Source organism: Dendrobates tinctorius, unplaced genomic scaffold (genome assembly GCF_039654945.1).
Source record: "Dendrobates tinctorius isolate UK_male_01 unplaced genomic scaffold, ASM3965494v1 ptg000030l, whole genome shotgun sequence".
Taxonomy (NCBI): domain Eukaryota; kingdom Metazoa; phylum Chordata; class Amphibia; order Anura; family Dendrobatidae; genus Dendrobates; species Dendrobates tinctorius.
Genome location: NW_027361698.1, coordinates 34027573 through 34050774, shown reverse-complemented (window position 1 = coordinate 34050774; position 23202 = coordinate 34027573). Strand labels below are relative to the sequence as shown.

General features: G+C 49.3%; 1 protein-coding gene across 2 annotated transcripts in view; it reads right to left on the bottom strand.

Annotated features, from left to right (window-relative positions):
• BLTP1 (bridge-like lipid transfer protein family member 1) overlaps positions 1-23202 on the bottom strand; it is a 451393-nt gene that overhangs the window by 396353 nt on the left and 31838 nt on the right. The window lies entirely within an intron of this gene.

Sequence of the window (23202 nt, the reverse complement as noted above, 5' to 3'; positions counted from 1 at the left end):
TTGTAAGCTCTCACGAGCAGGGTCGTCTTATTTTGCTTTAATTATTGTATTGTTAACGTTGTTACTTATGACTTGTGTTTTGAAACTGTTAAACTGTAAAGCGCTGCGGAATATGTTGGTGCTATATAAATAGAGATTATTATTATAAACAACGTCCATCCCCTAGTCACAGGATAGGTGATAAATGTAGAATCGCTGGGGTCCGACCAATGGGACCTCCACCAATCCTTAAAAATCACAAATAACCTGTACAGGTCATTTATCATCAAATGTGTCTGGAACCTTTTTAACATCAAATCTATGGAGCAATATGGCTTCATCAAATAAAAAGTAATGATTCTATAATGGAAAAGCGTCCACGTTTCATGTGTCACACAATTAGGGATGAGCGGACCCGTGGAAGTTTGGTTTGTCGGGTTCGACCGAACTTTAGCCCAAAAATCGGTTCCGGTACCAGAAGTGTACCTGAACTTGAATCTGAACCCGAACCCCAAATCCCATAAAAATCAATTGGGACCTGAACTTTAGAGCTGGAAATTCTCTCTTCCCCCCTCCTCCTCAAACTATAAAATGGACATCCAGGAGAAGTCCGAGTTCGGAGTTCAGCACCGGACACTAATGTATGAACCCCAGTCTTTACAGTTCAGGTCCACCCATCCCTTCTCATGATCCCTAGAACCACATGTTAGCGCACTTTCCAGTCATTATGTGAATTCATATTTATAGCTCTAATAACTTTATTTAACCCATTGTCTCAACAGCTAATTTTCATTTCTGCACTTTCATGTTTTCTGCCTTTCTTCGAAGAGCCACACAAATTTTACTTTTCCTTTGACATAGCTATATGAGGGCTTGTTTTTTTGAAGATGAGCTGTAGTTTTGAATAACGCCATTCATTTTACCATGTAACAGAATTTTTATTTTTTGGAGGGGGGGGTTCGTATATATTCTGTTGTAAAAATTACTCTGAACCAATGATTTTCCAGGTCAGTACAATCAGGGAGAAATCAAACAAAGACTTGTTATCCTTTCAACAAACAGAGAGAAAAATTTTTAGATTTGTAAAAAAAAAAAGATTTTTCCGTGACCTGTAACATTTTAAAATTTCCATAGACTGAGCTGTGTGGGGTGTGCCCATTTGCGATTTACTTATACCAATTTGGGGTAGAAATGTGATTTTTAGGGCAATTTTTAATGGTTTTTTTTTAGGGAGGGGTCCCAAAAGCAAAACCACAATTCTGGCAATCTGCATTTTTTTCTCATTGCAGCATTTACAGATTAAGTTAACTAATTTTATATTTATATAGCTCTGACTAGAGTTGAGCGACTTTGGTCGGATCGGGTTTCATGAAACAAAATTTGTTTCAGATGAAACTGGTCCGACTAGGGCAAAAAATGTCGGAGTTTCGTCCGAAACCCGACCCCAATGCAAGTCAATGGGGAATAAAACCCGATCCGACCAAAGTCGCTCAACTCTAGCTCTGACTTTTATGGATGCAGCTAGAGAGCAACTGTTTATTTTTTCCTTTTTTTATTTTTAATGGGAAAAAGAGGGCGATTCAAACTTTAAGGCCTTTACATTTTTTTCTTACTTTATTTTTTCGTCTCCTTGTTGAGCCTTTGATCATTCACTGCTTATACTACATACTATAATGCCACATTATTTCAGCAGATAGTGAAAACTGTGATTCCATTTAAAGCTAAGCACATAGCGGAGCTTCAGGGGAGGACAAAGATGGCAGTAACAGGGACGCTCAGCACCAGAGCCTGTCATAGTAACTCATCGGGGTCCCACAATCATGTGTGGCGTGGCTAAGGGTTGTATAATCGATGGGAGATATGTGTCTCATAGATGACTTGTCTCCATAATGTAAGGCATAACAGATATTGCTGCATTATAGTTTTGCAAGGACCTGTGGTGAGGTCACAGTCATGTGACCAGTCAGCTGCTGGGTTCGTGGGTGTGGCTACACCCTTATAATGTGGCCTGCTCCTGAACCAGGCAGCTGTATACAAGGAGGGACTAGCCTCCTGTGTGTGTGTGCTGAGGCTCCAGGACTGAGCCTGAAAAACGGACATTTATATTTTTTCCTTTTGAGCTGAAGGCTGTTTTCTTTTGGTGACCTGCTGCTTTAGTTTATGACGCAAATAAACCTCTTGAATTTTGGAAGAACTTGCCTCCTGATTGTCTCCCACTGCACCTGAGCGAGTCGAATCCCTATAATTGGTGCTAGACGTGCGGGCAGCGTTCCCAGCAGAACTGTGAGACTGTTACTGCATGTCCTGGGTCAAGTTTGCAACAAGCCAGCAAGCATTGCCTGGAAAAATGGAGGACCTGCTGAAACACCTGGTCCAGGCACAGTCACAACAACAGAAGACCAACAGGATGTTGTTACAACAGATCCAACAGAGCCAGCATGAGCAACGGCAGCAGATGCAGCTTCTGGCAACCGCCATCCAGGAGGGCAGGACGAGCGCCCCAACCCCAGGTCTGGCTGATGACACCCACGTCAGGAAGATGGTAAGACGCACATTGCAAAAAATGACCCCTGAGAATGATGTTGAGGCCTTCCTGTCAGTGTTTGAGAGGGTGGCTGAGAGGGAAAAACTTCAGCCAGCACAGTGGGCAGAGGTACTGGCCCCATACCTGACGGGGGAGCCCCAGAAGGCGTACTATGATTTGACTTTGCAAGATGCCAAGGAATATCCCAAACTAAAAGCCGAGATTCTTGCACGTTTGGGGGTGACAATGACTGTCAGGGCACAGCGAGTTCACCGCTGGGCTTATCACCGGGACAAACCGCCTCGCTCCCAAATGTTTGACCTGTTGCACCTGGTCCAGAAATGCCTGCAGCCCGAGTCTTCTATGACTGCGCAGATGGTAGAGCGAGTGGTGATGGATCGGTTTGTGCATTCCATACCGAGGCCCCTACAGACTTGGGTTGCCCAGGGTGATTCCCAAAATGCCGATGAACTGGTTGGGCTGGTCGAGAGATACCAGGGGATGGAAGGTTCCTTGAGGAAGCAGCCCATTCCGTATTGGGGGTCCCAGCAGGGGGCAGAGTCCCAAAAACGGGTGGCGCATCCAAGGTCAAAAGGGGCAGGGCAGGTGGTGCCCAAGGTCCCCACGGGTGATATTATTTGCTGGAAGTGCCACAGGCCAGGACATATAGCTGCCCATTGTCCCCAGACCACCAAGCAGATGGACTGCAGCATGGGAAGCCGTAGTTCATACTATGCATATAAAGCTTGCAGTGTGAACTCGCCACCTAACGAGGGGCCACAAGCGTGTCCCATGAAGGTGAACGGTCAAGCAGCTGGATTCCGGGAGCTTGGTGACCCTTGTAAGGGCCAGTTTTCCTCTCAACCTACTCCCGGGTAAAAGGGTTGGCGTCCGGCACATACATGGCGATGCAAAAGACTACCATATGGCCAGGGTGAACATTGAAACGGCGCATGGCACCGAGTCCTATGAAGTTGGCGTCGTTCAGGACTTGTTGCATCCGATAATTATAGGCCGGGATTTCTGTCTGTTTTGGGGATCTGTGGGGTAAGGGTTCTGAGATTGTTAGCAAGAGCAGGGAACCAATGAACCTGAATAAGGTATCACCACCATTAGAGGCAGACGGGTTTCCTTTATGTGTCCTTGTTGGGGATGAGGAGGAAGGGTCCCCTGTATCCCGGAGTTAGGGGTGGCCGGGGAGAATTTTGGGACTGCCCAATATAGGGACCCCACGATGAGGGAAGCCTTCAACAATGTCACCGTCATTAATGGGGTTGCACAAGAGCCGGGAGCAGACACAAGGTTTCCCTATTTTATGCTGAATGGGGAATTGTTATACCGTGTCACGAAAATAAGGGAGGAGGTGATAGAGCAGTTAATAGTACCAAGCCCCTATAGACGGAAAGTGTTGGACATGGCCCATTCACACATCTTGGGGGGACACCTGGGGGTGGAAAAAACGCAGGAATGGATTATACAGAGGTTCTATTGGCCTGGGTGTAACCCGGAAATAGCAAACTATTGCAGGTCCTGCCCGACATGCAAGTTAACTGCCCCCACATCTCATTTTCGGAACCCCCTTGTGCCACTGCCCATTATTGAGGTGCCATTTGAGAGAATTGCCATGGACTTGGTCAGTCCCTTAGTTATCTCAGCTCGAGGCCATCAGTATATATTAGTCATCCTGGACTATGCCACACGCTATCCTGAGGCCATTCCCCTGAGAAACTCCTCCGCGAAGAGTATAGCCCGCGAGCTGGTCCATATGTTTTCCCGGACGGGTTTGCCGAAGGAGATCCTGACCGACCAGTGGACACCTTTTATGAGCAAGGTGATGAGGGAATTGTGCAGAGTCCTGCAAATCTCCCAGTTGAGGATTTCAGTGTACCATCCGCAGTCAGATGGCCTCGTTGGGAGGTTTAATAAGACAATGAAGAGCATGCTGAGAAAAGTCATAGAGAAAAATGGTAGAGACTGGGATTGTGTCTTACCGTATCTGCTGTTTTCTATCCGTGAAGTCCCCCAGGCCTCCACAGGGTTCTCGCTCTTCGAGCTTCTGTACGGCCGACATCCACGAGGTCTCCTTGATATAGCCAAGGAGACCTGGGAAGCCGAAGTAACACCCCACAGAAGCGTCATTAAGCATGTGGCACTGATGCAGCAGAGAGTTGCGAAAGTGATGCCCATTGTTGAAGAACATCTCTGCCAGGCACAAGAGGCTCAGGCCAGGGTCTACAACCGGTCAGCAAGAGTGAGGCAGTTCAATCCGGGTGACCGAGTTCTTGTGCTAATCTCGACGGTGGAGAGTAAGTTCTTGGCCAAGTGGCAAGGGCCGTATGAGGTGGTGGAGAAGCTTGGAGACGTAAACTACAAGATCCACCAACCCAGGAGACGGAAGCCATACCAGGTTTACCATGTCAACCTCATCAAGCCGTGGCAAGATAGAGAGCCAGCGGTAACTCCATGCCTGCTGGGCGACCTAGAAGGGGAGGTTGGAGCGGTTACCATAGCGGAGACGCTATCGAAGGCCCAGAAACAGCAGTGCCGGGAGTTACTCCAAAAAAACAGGGACCTGTTTTCAGAGTTGCCGGGGTGCACGAAGGTTGTGGAGCACGAAGTTCTGACCGAGCCACATGAGCGGTTGAACGTGAAGCCTTATCGAATTCCTGAGGCCCGTCGAGAGGTAATCTCCAAGGAGGTGCAGCGTATGTTGAAGCTCGGGGTCATTGAGGAATCCAAGAGCGGCTGGTCGAGCCCGACTGTCCTGGTCCCAAAACCTGATGGTGAATGGAGGTTCTGCAACGATTATCGGAAGCTGAATGAGGTCTCCAAGTTCGCCGCTTACCCCATGCCACGCGTTGATGAGCTCATCGAGAGACTTGGACCTGCCAGGTACATAACCACCGTGGATCTGACAAAAGGGATATTGGCAGATCCCCATGGCACAGGAAGCCAAGGAGAAGATGGCATTTTCCACACCAGACGGGTGCTTCCATTATGTCCGGATGCCGTTTGGCCTGCAAGGAGCTCCAGGATAGAATCCTTGCGCCTCATAAGCTATACGCTGCCGTGTACCTGGATGATATCATCATCTTTACCCAGGAATGGGAGTCTCACCTGGAAAAGGTCCAAGTAGTGTTTGACGCTCTAAGGGAGGCGGGGTTTACAATAAACCCGAAGAAGCGTGCCTTGGGTAAGGAGGAAGCCAAGTACCTCGTGTATGTAGTGGGGCGTGGTGAGGTCAAACCCCAAATCAATAAAGTAGAGGCAATTCAAACATGGCCGAGGCCTCTGTCAAAGAAGCAAGTTAAAGCCTTCCTGGGGATCGTGGGATATTATAGGAGGTTCATCCCAAAGTTCGCCACAATGGCTGCACCTCTAACTGATTTGCTTAAGGGGACAAACTCAGTGATGGTCAGATGGTCCGAAGAGGCAGAGTCAGCCTTCCAAGAAATGAAGGGAGCTCTATGTAAGCAACCCATTTTGGTGGCCCCAGACTTTAAACGTGAATTTGTCCTCCAGACAGATGCCTCAGATGTCCGGGTAGGAGCAGTCCTTTCCCAAGAGATACGTGGGGAGGAGCATCCTGTTCTCTACTTGAGTAGGAAGTTGTCTTCTTGTGAGAAAAATTACTCAGTTGTAGAGAAGGAGTGTTTCGCCATAAAATGGGCAGTGGATACATTACGGTACCACCTGGTGGGACGGAAGTTTAGATTAATATCCGACGGATGAGGGAAACAAAGGGTGAGAATGCTAGGGTCATCCGCTGGTTCTTAGCCCTACAAGACTTCAGCTTCCATGTAGAGCAGAGGGCCGGTAAGCTACATGGGAATGCCGATGCCCTCTCAAGAATCCCTTGCCTGGTAGGTCTAAGTGCCAAGCCCCACGGCTTTAGGCAGAGGGAGGAGGTATGTGCCGTGGCTAAGGGTTGCATAATCGATGGGAGATATGTGTCTCATAGATGGCTTGTCTCCATAATGTAAGGCATAACAGATATTGCTGTATTATTGTTTTGCAAGGACCTGTGGTGAGGTCACAGTCATGTTACCAGTCAGCTGCTGGGTTCGTGGGTGTGGCTACACCCTTATAATGTGGCCTGCTCCTGAACCACGCAGCTGTATACAAGGAGGGACAAGCCTCCTGTGTGTGTGTGCTGAGGCTCCAGGACTGAGCCTGAGAAACGGACATTTATATTTTTTCCTTATGAGCTGAAAGATGTTTTCTTTTGGTGACCTGCTGCTTTGGTTTATGACGCAAATAAACCTCTTGAATTTTGGAAGAACTTGCCTCCTGATTGTCTCCCGCTGCACCTGAGAGAGTCGAATCCCTACACGTCATAGTGCGCTAATGGGAATTAATATGCGCGAGCACCAACATGTGTCCCATATAAAGGCTGATGTCAGACATTGTCAATGGCGTTTACTTGTAGAGCATAGCTCCACCTGCGGCTGTTAGAGACAGATTCCGGCTATTTAACATTCTTTAAATCAGGGTTTTATGTTAAATTTATTTTCTAAAAAAAATCCTCAAAATAGGTGATGCTCACAGCTCATCTGCGCCCTCTTCCTTCACAGTGATTATTTCTATACAACTTAAGAGTCTGATCTATTTCTGCTAATGGTCATGTAGCTGCTGTAAAGGGTATGTGTACACCTTGTGTTTTGCAGCGAACAGTCTTTGCAAAGTGAAAATTACAAAATTATCTGCACATGTGGCTTATCTTTTCCTTGCAGATTTAAAGGGAATCTGTCACCACTAGAGTTGAGCGACTTTTGGTTTTTTAGGGTCGAGTTTCGTTTCGTGAAATCCGACTTTTCCAAAAGTCGGGTCGAGCAAGATCGGCCGATTATAGGGAAAAGTCGGGGTCGTCCCGAAACACGAAACCCAATGTAAGTCAATGGGGAATAAAAGTTGGCAGTGAGAGGAGGACAGGAAACACACCTACAGTGCCCATTTGAATGCCAAAAGCATCAATTCTTCTTACTTAAGCTTGTCAACCTTAATTAACTTCATAATACAAGTTACGCACTGAAAAATGGGGGTTATTTGGCTAAAGTTGTGGGGGGGGGTAGGGCTGGCTCCAGGTTTTCATGTGCCCTGGGCGAAAGAGCGCCCCTTTAACACATACCAAAACTCATCATGCTCCGATACGGCAGAGAAATAGCGGTATAGTACAATGAAAAATACTTCACTTTTTACATCTCATGACGAGGCCCATCTATTTCTCCATACAGAATCACTGGTCCCATATAATGTTTGAAACAGTATATGATGAGCTCCACATAATGCTACAGTATATGTTGGTCCCCATGGATGAAGCTCCACTGTCTTATGGGCCCAAATAATGCTCCAAACATAATGGGCCCCATTTCTAATGCTCTAGTGTATAATGGGCCCTGTAAATGCTGCTCCAGTGTCTGATGTCCACCTTTTGGAATGTTCCAGTGTATGGTGGGCCCCATCTATCAGTCTCCAGAGTATAGTGCTCCCCAAAAATTGCTGTCCCAACATTGAAAACAATCAAATAAGTCTCCTCGCTAGGGAATCCCTGTACTAGTATGGACTCCTCGTCGTCCCCATCTTCCATCTCATTGCACAGTATTTCAACCTTGCAAGTGCTGTGATCCTGAGCAAGCAGGGGGGGCCCACTCGTTGGCGACGGCACTGGCACAGGGCCCCTGATAGTACGGTGGTGTGTCTGATGGCGGGTGGGCCGAACCTGCACTTTCATCTGCAGCTTCCTCTTTGTCACCGTGTAAGATGGAACTGTATATGGGAAGGGTAACCTGAGTTTCATCAGGGTCAGTTTCAGGCCGTGTAGAGTGCGAGGGGAATGTAGTGGTCTGGGTCAATGTACCAGCAGATTCATCGAGCAGTGGCTGGGCATCAGTGCACTAGTGTCGCCCCCAGGAGTACGGTCGCCACAGTGGCATTACCTTCCTCCTAGGGAGTGTGATGTCATGCTTGGGAGCAACGAAGGATCTCTCTAGCAGGTTAACTGATTGGGCGGCGTTATTCCCACGAGTCATGACCCTCCAAACAGCGTTCATGAAGGCAAAGTGTTTGTTTTACGTGGGCAGTATGGTTGCAAAGCTGAACCTTAAAGGAATGTCCAGAAGGGCACCACCAGGAGTGGAGCCTACGGTTAAATTCGACTCCACCCGGGAAACCTCAACCATGCCAGCTACAGAAAAGATGCACACATTGCAAGCTTAATTCCGTTAGCGAACGAGACTCCGTCATGCCCCGCGGTCCGAGTCCGGCTTACTAGAGGGACACGTGAGGCTCTGGCACATGAGATTGGCCAATAACTGGTGTGTCATGCCCTTACATGTCCGTGGCTGCATGTGCGCTACACTGAAAAGGCCAGGGTTTGTCTCTTACAGGTGCAGATAACCCGCTGAACAACGTTAGTGATGGGGATCACTGATTACAATTATTACCCGCGAACGATGATTTCCCAGTAAGTGCAGGTCAACCGCAGTTCCGGAATTAGGCCTAACCGTCATTCCTGAAAAAATGAAAAACTTACGTGTGCAAACCACAGGTGCTGTAGCTTGCTTAACAGCTCGCCAGCCGTTCTCACGCCCAGTATGGATTACACGTGATTGCACAAAGGTGAGAAAGGGTACCGTATCCCCGGATAACATGTATGGATAGCGTACACATTCAAAATATATGTCAATACATCAGGAGGCAGGCTCAGACGGTGTTAGGCCCAGTATGGCTTGCACGTGATTGCACAAAGGTGAGAAAGGGTACCGTATCCCCGGATAACATGTATGGATAGCGTACACATTCAAAATATATGTCTATACATCAGGAGGCAGGCTCAGACGGTGTTAGGCCCAGTATGGCTTGCACGTGATTGCACAAAGGTGAGAAAGGGTACCGTATCCCCGGATAACATGTATGGATAGCGTACACATTCAAAATATATGTCTATACATCAGGAGGCAGGCTCAGACGGTGTTAGGCCCAGTATGGCTTGCACGTGATTGCACAAAGGTGAGAAAGGGTACCGTATCCCCGGATAACATGTATGGATAGCGTACACATTCAAAATATATGTCTATACATCAGGAGGCAGGCTCAGACGGTGTTAAGCCCAGTATGGATTGCACGTGATTGCACAAAGGTAAGAAAGGGTACCGTATCCCCGGATAACATGTATGGATAGCGTACACATTCAAAATATATGTCTATACATCAGGAGGCAGGCTCAGACAGTGTCAGGCACAGTATGGATTTGATGGCCCAGACTACACAGCGGAGGAGCAGGAAGAGGTAAAGATTGCAAATGCTGGGGCCCTGCCCAAGCAAGGGGGGCCCACTCGTGGGCGTCGGTACTGGCACTGGGCCCCTCATAGTACGGCGGGTGTGCACCACCACCGTCAGAGACACTTGATTGCACTATGAGGGACCCTGTGCCAGTGCCCGCGCCCAAGAGTCGGCCTACCCACCTGTCCAGGGCATCAGGGGAAGGTGGGACAAAATCCTTGGAAACCCATGCATGGTTCATTTTAATGAAGGTTAGATCATCCACATTTTGGGTTGACAGACGGGTCCTTTTTTCTGTCAGGATTGATCCAGCTGCACTGAAGACTCTTTCCGATAGCACACTTGCAGCTGGGCAAGCGAGCTCCTGTAAGGCATATTGTGCCAATTCAGGCCAGGTGTCCAGTTTAGCGGCCCAATAGTCAAAGGGGAATGACCTGTGTGGGAGAACATTGATATGGGAGGAAAAGTAGTTTGTAACCATAGTTGACAACTGCTGTTTCCTGTCACTTTCCATCGATGCAGTATTACCAGTTGTGTGAGTGGTACTTGAAAAATCAGTCCACAACATTGTCATGAAACCCCTGTCTCCAACACCACCTCTGCTGTGTGCACCATGAACACCTCTGCCAAGCTGCCCCCGGCCCGTACGGCTCGTGTGAGAACCATCACCGCTGCTGTGTGCTGGGAATGCCTCAAGCAACCGATTTACCAGAGTTGCTTGTTTATTAGCCAATATTAGGTCAAGGTTCTCCTGTGGCATGATGTTTTGTAATTTGCCTTTATAGCGTGGATCCAGGATGCTGCCTACCCAGTAGTCGTCATCGTTCATCATTTTGGCAATGCGGGGGTCCCTTTTTAGGATCTGCAAGGCATAATCTGACATGTGGGCCAATGTTCCCGGTGTCAATGATGCACTGCGAGTGCTGGGTGGAGGAGCACTTTCTGGCAAATCCACATCCCTCCAGTCACGCACAAACCCTGTACCAGACCTTGCCACGCCAACATTTTCACTTGCCCCACGAGATGCATCCTCCTCCCCTAAGTAATCATCCCCATCATCATCCTCCTCTTCTTCCTCCACCTCGTCCAGGAGAGGTCCCTGAGCAGACAATGGCTGAATGTCATCAAGGATTCCCTCCTCCTCTTCCTCCTCATAAACATTGGCTGCTTAAGGTGCGTCAAAGTTTGCATGAGCAGACGCATAAGTGGGATGCTCATGCTTAGGATGGCGTCGTCTGCGCTTACCAGCCGTGTGCATTCCTCAAAACACTGAAGGACTTTACAGAGGTCTTTCAGCTTCGACCACTGCACACCTGTCAACTCTATGTCTGCTCTCAAAGTGCCTGGCCGAGTATCCTCCCACAAATGCATTATGGCCTGCCTCTGCTCGCACAGCCGCTCCACCATGTGCAGGGTGGAGTTCCACCTTGTTGCAATGTCGATAATGAGGCGGTGGTTGGGAAGGGGGAGCAATCGCTGCAGCTTCTGCATACGAACGGAGTGTACAGGCGACCGGCGGATGTGCCTCACACAATCCAAAAGTGTCCAGTGTCCACTAGTGTGTGCAGAAATTCAAAATCTCCCTTATCCTGTAGTCACTTTTTTCACACCTGTGCCATCGAGCCTGTGACATAGCGCTCTGATATTCAGTGGGCCTCACACAATCCAAAAGTGTCCAGTGTCCACTAGTGTGTGCAGAAATTCAAAATCTCCCTTATCCTGTAGTCACTTTTTTCACACCTGTGCCATCGAGCCTGTGACATAGCGCTGTGATATTCAGTGGGCCTCACACAATCCATAAGTGTCCAGTGTCCACAAGTGTGTGCAGAAATTCAAAATCTCCCCTGTCCTATAGACACCTTGTACCTTGTTTTACATTACTATATAGTTTGTTGGATTTTGTCTACATTTCTACAAAAAATGAGGAAGGCTGGTGGAAGAGGCCGTGGAATTGGGCGGGGGTTGGCAGCTGGTAATGATGGTGTTGGTGGTGGATCTGATGGCAGTGGCAAGAGCAAAATAGGACCGAATGCAGGAGGTGTTGAGCCTGCGTCATCGTCTGGCTCCATAAGGCTTCGAAGGCTTAATTTTCTAGGAGTTGGCAAACCGCTTTTAAAGCCAGAGCATCAGGAAAAAGTTTTGTCTTACATTGCTGACTCAGCCTCCAGCTCTATCGCCTCCTCTTCTGAAGTTGTAAAAAATAAAAGCACTGAGTCGTCATTGGAGGCTCATGTTCATGAACCACACCTTTCCTTGTGTCCTTCACCCCAACCAAGATTGAAGGATGATGCAGGCCATACTACTGATTACTCCATGGAGCTGTTTTCACATACCATGCCTGGATTATCAAGTGAAATGGTGAATTACCCAGGCAAAGATGAATCTGACATGGAGTGCACTGATGCACAGCCGCTGATAGATGATTCTGCTGGTACATTCACTCAGAGCACTACATTGTCCTCGCAGTGTACAGAGCCAGATTCTGACCCTGATGAGACTCAGGTGCCCCTTCCCGCACACTATACCACCATACACGGTGACACAGAGGAAGGTGCACATGACATTGAAGAGGAGGTGATGGATGACCCAGTTGTTGACCCAGATTGGCATCCATTGGGGGAAGAGGGTGCTGCTTCCAATAGCTCAGATGAGGAGCATCCACAGCAGACATCGACATCGCAACAGCTGTTATCTGGCAGGCCCGGAGCACTCCAAAGACAGGTTCCAAACATCAAAAGAGTTGCTGGACAGCTTGTCCAGATGGTCAAAAGATCACAGCGTGCTAGGCCGCAAAATGTCTGCCAAAGTAGGAAGAGTGCAGTGTGGCACTTTTTTGAACAAAATCCTCATGATCAGGCCAAGGTTATCTGTAAGAAGTGCGCAAAGACCTTTAGCCGAGGGAAAAATCTGAAAAATTTGAATACCAGTTGCATGCTTAGACATTTAACCACCATGCACTTGCAAGCGTGGACACAACACCAAACCTCAAGTGCCACATGTGCAACTGATCACAAAGAAGGTAGTCAGCAACGCTACATTGTTTCCCCCACTGTAAGCCCACCGGTTAGCACAGCAGCAAATGTTGAGGTGTCGTTGCAAGGCCACAGCAGTCAGGGAATCCCACTGTTATATCAACGAAATACTGAATCTAGGCCATCAGAAAGAACACCAACTCCATCACCATCATCAACCCTCTCTCAGTCCGCCCTGTCCACCGCTACTTCCACCATATGCAGCTCTCAAGTCCAGCTCACCCTCCCAGACACTATGAGTAGGTCAAGAAAGTACTCAGTCTCTCATCCGCGTACACTGGGTTTGAACGCCCACATTGCCAAACTAATCTCGTTTGAGATGATGCCCTATCGGTTGGTGGAAAGCGCAGCTTTCCGCGAACTCATGGCCTATGCAGTACCACGCTATGACCTACCCAGTCGCCACTTCTTCTCTCGCAAAGCCATCCCAGCCCTCCACCATCATGTAAAAGACCGCATTGTCCATGCACTCAAGCAGTCAGTGAGTGGAAAGGTGCACCTCACAACTGATGCATGGTCCAGTCGGCATGGCCAGGGCCGTTACGTGTCCATCACTGCGCACTGGGTTAATGTGGTGGATGCAGGGTCCACAGGGGACAGCGGTGGTGGGACTGTGCTGCCTAGCCCACGGTATAGGAAACAGTTGGCTGTAGGCGTTCAACCCTCCTCCTCCAGAAGCGAAAGCTCGTCCACAGAGCGCAGTCGTACGAGCACTCCATCTGCAGCTGCCACTGTTGCACATGACGTGTCCCCCTATCGAGCAGCTAGTGTTGCAGATGATGTGTTTGGGCGACAGACACACCGCCGAGGTGCTGGCCGAGTACTTGAAGCGACAAACTGAGTCATGGCTGGGCAGTGTACATTTTGAGGCAGGCAAGGTAGTTAGTGATAACGGCCGTAATTTTGTGGCAGCCATAGCCCTTTCAAAACTCAGCCACATACCTTGCTTGGCTCACACCTTGAACCTGGTGGTGCAGTGCTTCCTCAAAAATTATCCGGAGTTAACAGCCCTGCTCCAGAAGGTGCGAAGACTGTGCGCGCATATCCGCCGGTCGCCTGTACACTCCGTTCGTATGCAGAAGCTGCAGAGATTGCTCCACCTTCCCAACCACCGCCTCATTATCGACATTGCAACAAGGTGGAACTCCACCCTGCACATGGTGGAGCGGCTGTGCGAGCAGAGGCAGGCCATAATGCATTTGTGGGAGGATACACGGCCAGGCACTTTGAGAGCAGACATGGAGATGACAGGTGTTCAGTGGTCGAAGCTGAAAGACCTCTGTAAAGTCCTTCAGTGTTTTGAGGAATGCACACGGCTGGTAAGCGCAGACGACGCCATCCTAAGCATGAGCATCCCACTTATGCGTCTGCTCATGCAAACTTTGACGCACCTTAAAGGGAAGGTGCCGCAATTTTATATAATTTGCAAAAAAATAGTAAGTAACAAAACATGTTGTTTCAGCAAATGTTGTACTAACCAGGATTTATGGTTTATTTGTAATAATGTTTTAATGTAGCCACTGGGCGCTGCCATCTTGATTTGCAGATCTGTGGAGGACTCATACAGTCTGCAAATATGGCCGTCCATGGACATAGGACACTGCGGTCGGCTCCCGACCCCACATTGCAGCATCATTAGCAGTGAACTGGGCACGCCCCTGTGGGCTGCACCATTCACTGCTGTAGGTGTGGCTGGGCGCCATTTTACTGTAGCCCAGTGCTATCTGCTGAGCTCCACTTACCCTCTATCACAGGACCACTTGTGGCATAACGGGTCCTGTGTTGTGAGGAGAGGCTGAAGATATGGAGAAGGTGGTCAGCAGAGGAGAGAAGCGCTCACTGGAGCCGGAGGATGGAGAGTGGTGAGTGCGGGTGACTTTCCTCTATGCTCCTCTGTCCTGCTACTCCAGGCTTGACCCTGTGCTTCCTGCTCTACTGTGTTCTTCTGCTCTGTCTCCGCCTCCTCACTCACACACAGCCCCAGTGATCTCCAGTAATCTGACACCTTCCCTTTTATGAGAGATTTTATGGCTGTCTGAGGACAGTGACATATACAGCCCATAGTCTAGTGTATGGGGGGGGCTGGAAGTTTCACCAGTGTGGGCATATCTGTAATACTGTCTTGTGTGATACTGACTGCTGAGCCGTGTATCTAATCCTATCCTGTGTGGTACTGACTGCTGAGCCGTGTATCTAATCCTATGTGATACTGACTGCTGAGCCGTGTATCTAATCCTCTCCTGTGTGATACTGACTGCTGAGCTGTGTATCTAATCCTCTCCTGTGTGATACTGACTGCTGAGCTGTGTATCTAATCCTCTCCTGTGTGATACTGACTGCTGAGCCGTGTATCTAATCCTCCCCTGTGTCATACTGACTGCTGAGCCGTGTATCTAATCCTATCCTGTGTGATACTGACTGCTGAGCCGTGTATCTAATACTATCCTGTGTGATACTGACTGCTGAGCCATGTATCTAATCCTATCCTGTGTGATACTGTCTGCTGAGCCGTGTATCTAATCCTCTCCTGTGTGATGCTGCCTGCTGAGCCGTGTATCTAATCCTATCCCGTGTGATACTGCTCTCCTGAAATGCTCTGTGCTGCTGTCACCCTGCTGGTTTTGTGTGAGATCTACATGGTGGTATTGTGTATGATCTATATGGCGGTATTATGTGAGAACAATATGACAGTATTATCTGCTAAAAGGGGACTCATTCTAGGGTGGTTCTGGCTGAGCACCTGCACACGGGTCAGGGGTAATAGGTGCAGTCAGGGGAGGGCTGGTGAGGCAGCTGAAGAGAGGGGTCTCATTTTTATCGTTACTATATGGCTACATTTCCCCCCAGCCTGCTTCCCAGCGTCACCCCGTACTGCGCCTGTCGCCTCGCTTTCACACATCGCCAGGACACGATCTGAGGAGGGGAATGGGGTCTTTGCCTGCAAATTCTGGATCAGGCTGATTGATGGCCGTTCTGATCCAGAGATTACATGCAAAGACAGTCAGTAACTTTGCAGGCCCCATCAAAATGGCTGCTCACTGTGTTCCTAGATGTCATAGGTTTTTGTGCCAGATTTCAGTAGCTGCTCCCCCTAGTGTTAACAAGTGGAAATGCCAAACTTTTTAAAATTATTTTTCATATTTTGCAAAATTAAAAACAAATGATAATATTTTTTAAGAAAATGTAAACATTAATTCTTTACATTTTTTCAATTACTGAAAAAAATTTTTTTGGATGGCACCTTCCCTTTAAGGAGCAGGCGTCTGCAGCCAATGTTGATGAGGAGGAGGGAATCCTTGATGACATTCAGCCATTGTCTGCTCAGGGACCTCTCCTGGACGAGGTGGAGGAAGAAGAGGAGGAGGAGGATGATGATGGGGATGATTACTTAGGGGAGGAGGATGCATCTCGTGGGGCAAGTGAAAATGTTGGCGTGGCAAGGTCTGGTACAGGGTTTGTGCGTGACTGGAGGGATGTGGATTTGCCAGAAAGTGCTCCTCCAACCAGCACTCGCAGTGCATCATTGACACCGGGAACATTGGCCCACATGTCAGATTATGCCTTGCAGATCCTAAAAAGGGACCCCCGCATTGCCAAAATGATGAACGATGACGACTACTGGTTGGCCAGCATCCTGGATCCACACTATAAAGGCAAATTACAAAACATCATGCCACAGGAGAACCTTGACCTAATATTGGCTAATAAACAAGCAACTCTGGTAAATCGGTTGCTTGAGGCATTCCCAGCACACAGCAGCGGTGATGGTTCTCACACGAGCCGTACGGGCCGGGGGGCAGCTTGGCAGAGGTGTTCATGGTGCACACAGCAGAAGTGGTGTTGGAGACAGGGGTTTCATGACAATGTTGTGGACTGATTTTTCAAGTACCGCTCACACAACTGGTAATACTGCATCAATGAAAAGTGACAGGAGACAGCAGTTGTCAACTATGGTTACAAACTACTTTTCCTCCCATATCGATGTTCTCCCACACAGGTCATTCCCCTTTGACTATTGGGCCGCTAAACTGGACACCTGGCCTGAATTGGCACAATATGCCTTACAGGAGCTCGCTTGCCCAGCTGCAAGTGTGCTATCGGAAAGAGTCTTCAGTGCAGCTGGATCAATCCTGACAGAAAAAAGGACCCGTCTGTCAACCCAAAATGTGGATGATCTAACCTTCATTAAAATGAACCATGCATGGGTTTCCAAGGATTTTGTCCCACCTTCCCCTGATGACACATAGGGTGACAGAAAAATGGCTTGCTTTGGTCCACCTCTTCCTGGGACTTGACCTATTTCGCCTTTTGCATCAGCTGAATGTCCAACATCAACATATGCCACTTTATAAAACTCCCTAACTGTGCTGCCTCCCCCCCCCCCATGGCCGGGGTCACCACCTAGCGCACGACACCGTGCGAGTGCCGTTGCCCTGGCCAGGTGGGTAGGCCGACTCTTGGGCGCGGGCACTGGCACAGGGTCCCTCATAGTGCAATCAAGTGTCTCTGACGGTGGTGGTGCACACCCGCCGTACTATGAGGGGCCCAGTGCCAGTACCGACGCCCACGAGTGGGCCCCCCTTGCTTGGGCAGGGCCCCAGCATTTGCAATCTTTACCTCTCCCTGCTCCTCCGCTGTGTAGTCTGGGCCGTCAAATCCATACTGTGCCTGACACTGTCTGAGCCTGCCTCCTGATGTATAGACATATATTTTGAATGTGTACGCTATCCATACATGTTATCCGGGGATACGGTACCCTTTCTCACCTTTGTGCAATCACGTGCAATCCATACTGGGCCTAACACCGTCTGAGCCTGCCTCCTGATGTATAGACATATATTTTGAATGTGTACGCTATCCATACATGTTATCCGGGGATACGGTACCCTTTCTCACCTTTGTGCAATCACGTGCAATCCATACTGGGCCTAACACCGTCTGAGCCTGCCTCCTGATGTATAGACATATATTTTGAATGTGTACGCTATCCATACATGTTATCCGGGGATACGGTACCCTTTCTCACCTTTGTGCAATCACGTGCAAGCCATACTGGGCCTAACACCGTCTGAGCCTGCCTCCTGATGTATAGACATATATTTTGAATGTATGCTATCCATACATGTTATCCGGGGATACGGTACCCTTTCTCACCTTTGTGCAATCACGTGCAAGCCATACTGGGCCTAACACCGTCTGAGCCTGCCTCCTGATGTATAGACATATATTTTGAATGTATGCTATCCATACATGTTATCCGGGGATACGGTACCCTTTCTCACCTTTGTGCAATCACGTGCAAGCCATACTGGGCCTAACACCGTCTGAGCCTGCCTCCTGATGTATAGACATATATTTTGAATGTGTACGCTATCCATACATGTTATCCGGGGATACGGTACCCTTTCTCACCTTTGTGCAATCACGTGCAAGCCATACTGGGCCTAACACCGTCTGAGCCTGCCTCCTGATGTATTGACATATATTTTGAATGTATGCTATCCATACATGTTATCCGGGGATACGGTACCCTTTCTCACCTTTGTGCAATCACGTGCAAGCCATACTGGGCCTAACACCGTCTGAGCCTGCCTCCTGATGTATTGACATATATTTTGAATGTGTACGCTATCCATACATGTTATCCGGGGATACGGTACCCTTTCTCACCTTTGTGCAATCACGTGTAATCCATACTGGGCGTGAGAACGGCTGGCGAGCTGTTAAGCAAGCTACAGCACCTGTGGTTTGCACACGTAAGTTTTTCATTTTTTCAGGAATGACAGTTAGGCCTAATTCCGGAACTGCGGTTGACCTGCACTTACTGGGAAATCATCGTTCGCGGGTAATAATTGTAATCAGTGATCCCCATCACTAACGTTGTTCAGCGGGTTATCTGCACCTGTAAGAGACAAATGCTGGCCTTTTCAGTGTAGCGCACATGCAGCCACGGACATGTAAGGGCATGACACACCAGTTATTGGCCAATCTCATGTGCCAGAGCCTCACGTGTCCCTCTAGTAAGCCGGACTCGGACCGCGGGGCATGACGGAGTCTCGTTCGTTAACGGAATTAAGCTTGCAATGTGTGCATCTTTTCTGTAGCTGGCATGGTTGAGGTTTCCCGGGTGGAGTCGAATTTAACCGTAGGCTCCACTCCTGGTGGTGCCCTTCTGGACATTCCTTTAAGGTTCAGCTTTGCAACCATACTGCCCACGTAAAACAAACACTTTGCCTTCATGAACGCTGTTTGGAGGGTCATGACTCGTGGGAATAACGCCGCCCAATCAGTTAACCTGCTAGAGAGATCCTTCGTTGCTCCCAAGCATGACATCACACTCCCTAGGAGGAAGGTAATGCCACTGTGGCGACCGTACTCCTGGGGGCGACACAAGTGCACTGATGCCCAGCCACTGCTCGATGAATCTGCTGGTACATTGACCCAGACCACTACATTCCCCTCGCACTCTACACGGCCTGAATCTGACCCTGATGAAACTCAGGTTACCCTTCCCATATACAGTTCCATCTTACACGGTGACAAAGAGGAAGCTGCAGATGAAAGTGCAGGTTCGGCCCACCCGCCATCAGACACACCACCGTACTATCAGGGGCCCTGTGCCAGTGCCGTCGCCAACGAGTGGGCCCCCCCTGCTTGCTCAGGATCACAGCACTTGCAAGGTTGAAATACTGTGCAGTGAGATGGAAGATGGGGACGACGAGGAGTCCATACTAGTACAGGGATTCCCTAGCGAGGAGACTTATTTGATTGTTTTCAATGTTGGGACAGCAATTTTTGGGGAGCACTATACTCTGGAGAATGATAGATGGGGCCCACCATACACTGGAACATTCCAAAAGGTGGACATCAGACACTGGAGCAGCATTTACAGGGCCCATTATACACTAGAGCATTAGAAATGGGGCCCATTATGTTTGGAGCATTATTTGGGCCCATAAGACAGTGGAGCTTCATCCATGGGGACCAACATATACTGTAGCATTATGTGGAGCTCATCATATACTGTTTCAAACATTATATGGGACCAGTGATTCTGTATGGAGAAATAGATGGGCCTCGTCATGAGATGTAAAAAGTGAAGTATTTTTCATTGTACTATACCGCTATTTCTCTGCCGTATCGGAGCATGATGAGTTTTGGTATGTGTTAAAGGGGCGCTCTTTCGCCCAGGGCACATGAAAACCTGGAGACAGCCCTACCCCCCCACAACTTTAGCCAAATAACCCCCATTTTTCAGTGCGTAACTTGTATTATGAAGTTAATTAAGGTTGACAAGCTTAAGTAAGAAGAATTGATGCTTTTGGCATTCAAATGGGCACTGTAGGTGTGTTTCCTGTCCTCCTCTCACTGCCGACTTTTATTCCCCATTGACTTACATTGGGTTTCGTGTTTCGGGACGACCCCGACTTTTCCCTATAATCGGCCGATCTTGCTCGACCCGACTTTTGGAAAAGTCGGGTTTCACGAAACGAAACTCGACCCTAAAAAACCAAAAGTCGCTCAACTCTAGTCGCCACATTTGACCTATCTGAACTATTAATATGGGCATACAGGTTATATGCTGCTAAGGAGAGTGATACCTGTATGTCTCATATCAGATGCCTCCTTGCTGAGAAATCATCTTTTATCACTTTATATTAATGACCTCTTCCAGGCTCTGGGGAGGATGCTGCCTGGAAGAAACCTCTGACTCAAGAGCTTATTTTAAATATAAGGGGGAGTTACCAGTGTGAAACATGGATTTTTGTGATAACTCACCGTAAAATCCTTTTCTCCGAGACGCTCATTGGGGGACACAGATACTGTGGGTGTATGCTTCTGCCGCTTGGAGGCTGACACTAAGTGAAAAAAAGAGGTTAGCTCCTCCTCCGTCGTATACACCCTCGCCCCTATTGCGGGCGGAACTCAGTTTGGTGCCAAAGCAGTAGGAGGACAACAAAATCAGCCTTAATACAGGTACAACATGTCCAGAAAAGGATCACCCTTATATCACATAAATAAATGCGTATTAACTAAACAGAAACAGAGCCAACTGGCTAATAGGGTGAGTGCTGTGTCCCCCAATGAGCGTCTCGGAGAAAAGGATTTTACGGTGAGTTATCACAAAAATCCATGATTCTCCTTCGCCTCATTGGGGGACACAGATACTGTGGGACGTCCTAAAGCAGTCCCTGGGTGGGAGATTGACTCACCGATCCAAGCTACATGCACCTCTTGTTTAACAGGTACGCCACCGCTGCTTGGAGAATCCTTCTACCCAGGCTCGCATCCGTCGAGGCCTGAGCATGGATATTATGTTTGGCAAATGCGTGCAGGCTGGACCAGGTTGCTGCCTTGCAAACCTGTTCTGTTGAAGCCTGGTGCCGAAGCGCCCAAAAGGCGCCCCCTGCCCGGGTAGAGTGCGCTCCAATCCCTGCTGGAATCGGCGTGCCTCTAATGCGGTACGACTCCTGAATCGTCCAACGAATCCATCTGGCTATGGTCGATTTTGAGGCAGCGAGTCCCTTCCTGCGCCCTTCGGGGAGCACGAACAGCGTGTCGGTCTGACGAAAGGGTGCCGTCCGCGACACGTACCTCCGGAGGGCTTTTACCAGGTCTAACGTGTGAAGAGCCTTTTCCACATGGCGCACCCGTTCTGGACAAAATGAAGGCAAAACAACATCTCCATTAATGTGAAAAGAGGACACGACTTTCGGCAGAAAAGGAGGGGCTGGTCTGAGGACCACCTTATCCCTATGGAAAGTGAGGAACGGAGCTCTGCAGGATAGGGCCACCAGCTCTGAAACCCGCCTGATGGAAGTGATGGCCACTAGGAACACCACTTTCCAGGTAAGGTACCTCAAAGAGATATTCTGAAACGGTTCAAATGGAGCTTCCTGCAGAACACTTAGGACCATGTTAAGGTCCCAGGCGTCCATAGGCGCCTTATAGGGAGGTACCAAGTGGGAGACTCCCTGAATGAAAAGTCTTCACCTGAAAATTAGTAGCAATTCTGCGCTGGAACAGGACGGATAAGGCCAATATTTGTCTCCTGAGGGAACCTGGGGCAAAGCCCGAGTCTAATGCACTACTGACTGAGCTATCCGGGCTCTCTAAGCCCAACTGGAGAAAAGCCAAGATGTTGGGGATCGAGAATCCCAGCGGGGAAACACCGCGGTGTCAACACCAAGCAAAGATCACCTTCCAGGTGTGGTGGTAAAATTCGTGCTGAAGCAGGCTTCTGGGCGCCAATCATTGTAGCGACCACCTCGCTCCCGAACCTGGGTTAGAATCCAAGATTCAACGGCCATGCCATCAAACACAGGGTCCCTGAGTTCGGGTGGCAAATCGGCCCTTGAGACAATAGATCTGAGCGCTCTGGCAGGCACCAAGGCACGTCGGCGAGCAGCTGCATTAGATCTGCGTCCCACGCTCAACGGGGCCAGCAGGATCGCGGGCACCCTTTCCGTCTTGATCTTTTTGATGACTCTCGGAAGTAGTGGCAGTGGGGGAAATGGATATGGGAGGCGAAACTGGCTCCATGGCAGAACCCACGCGTCCACCGCGAATGCCTGCGGGTCCCTGGCCTGAGCGACATATGTGGGCACCTTGGCATTCCCTCTGGAAGCCATCAGGTCCACATCCGGAGCTTCCCACAGTTGACAAATCTGCTGAAAAACTTTGGGATGTAGAGACCACTCTCCGGATGCAAGACCCTGCCGGCTGAGAAAGTCTGCTGCCCAATTTTCCACGCCCCGAAATGTGGACAGCCGAAATCACCGAGTGGTTTGCTTCGGCCCACTGAAGAACGAGCTCCCCCTCTGGTTGCTCTGCTGCGGGTGCCCCCTTGATGATTTATGTAAGCCACCGCCGTGGCATTGTCCGATTGAATCCAGACGGGGCGGCCTGCTAGAAAGTGAAGAAACTTCTGCCGAGCGAGCCGAATTGCTCGTATCTCTAATAAGTTGATCGGGAGGCGTGCCTCCTGTGGCGACCACCGTTCCTGGGCTGTGTGGTGGCGAAACACCGCTCCCCCACCAAGGAGACTGGCGTCGGTTGTCATTACCAGCCAATGATCTGGGGGGGAAAGGTTTCCCCTGGGCTAGAGAGGAACTGGTTATCCACCATCCGAGTGGCTGCCTGACTTGAGAGGACAGTCGGCACCGCCGATCGAGCATGAAAGGATTCTTGTCCCAGGCAGACAAGAGGGCGTGCTGCAGGGGGCGAAGGTGGAACTGGGCGACAGGTATCGCTTCCATTGCTGCCACCATTTTCCCTAGAATCCTCATCCCGGACCGGATGGTATGAGGGACTGGTTGGCGACGTGTCTGGACTCCCTGCCAGAGAGCTAGCGCCTTTTCTTGAGGGAGAATTACCAACCCTCAG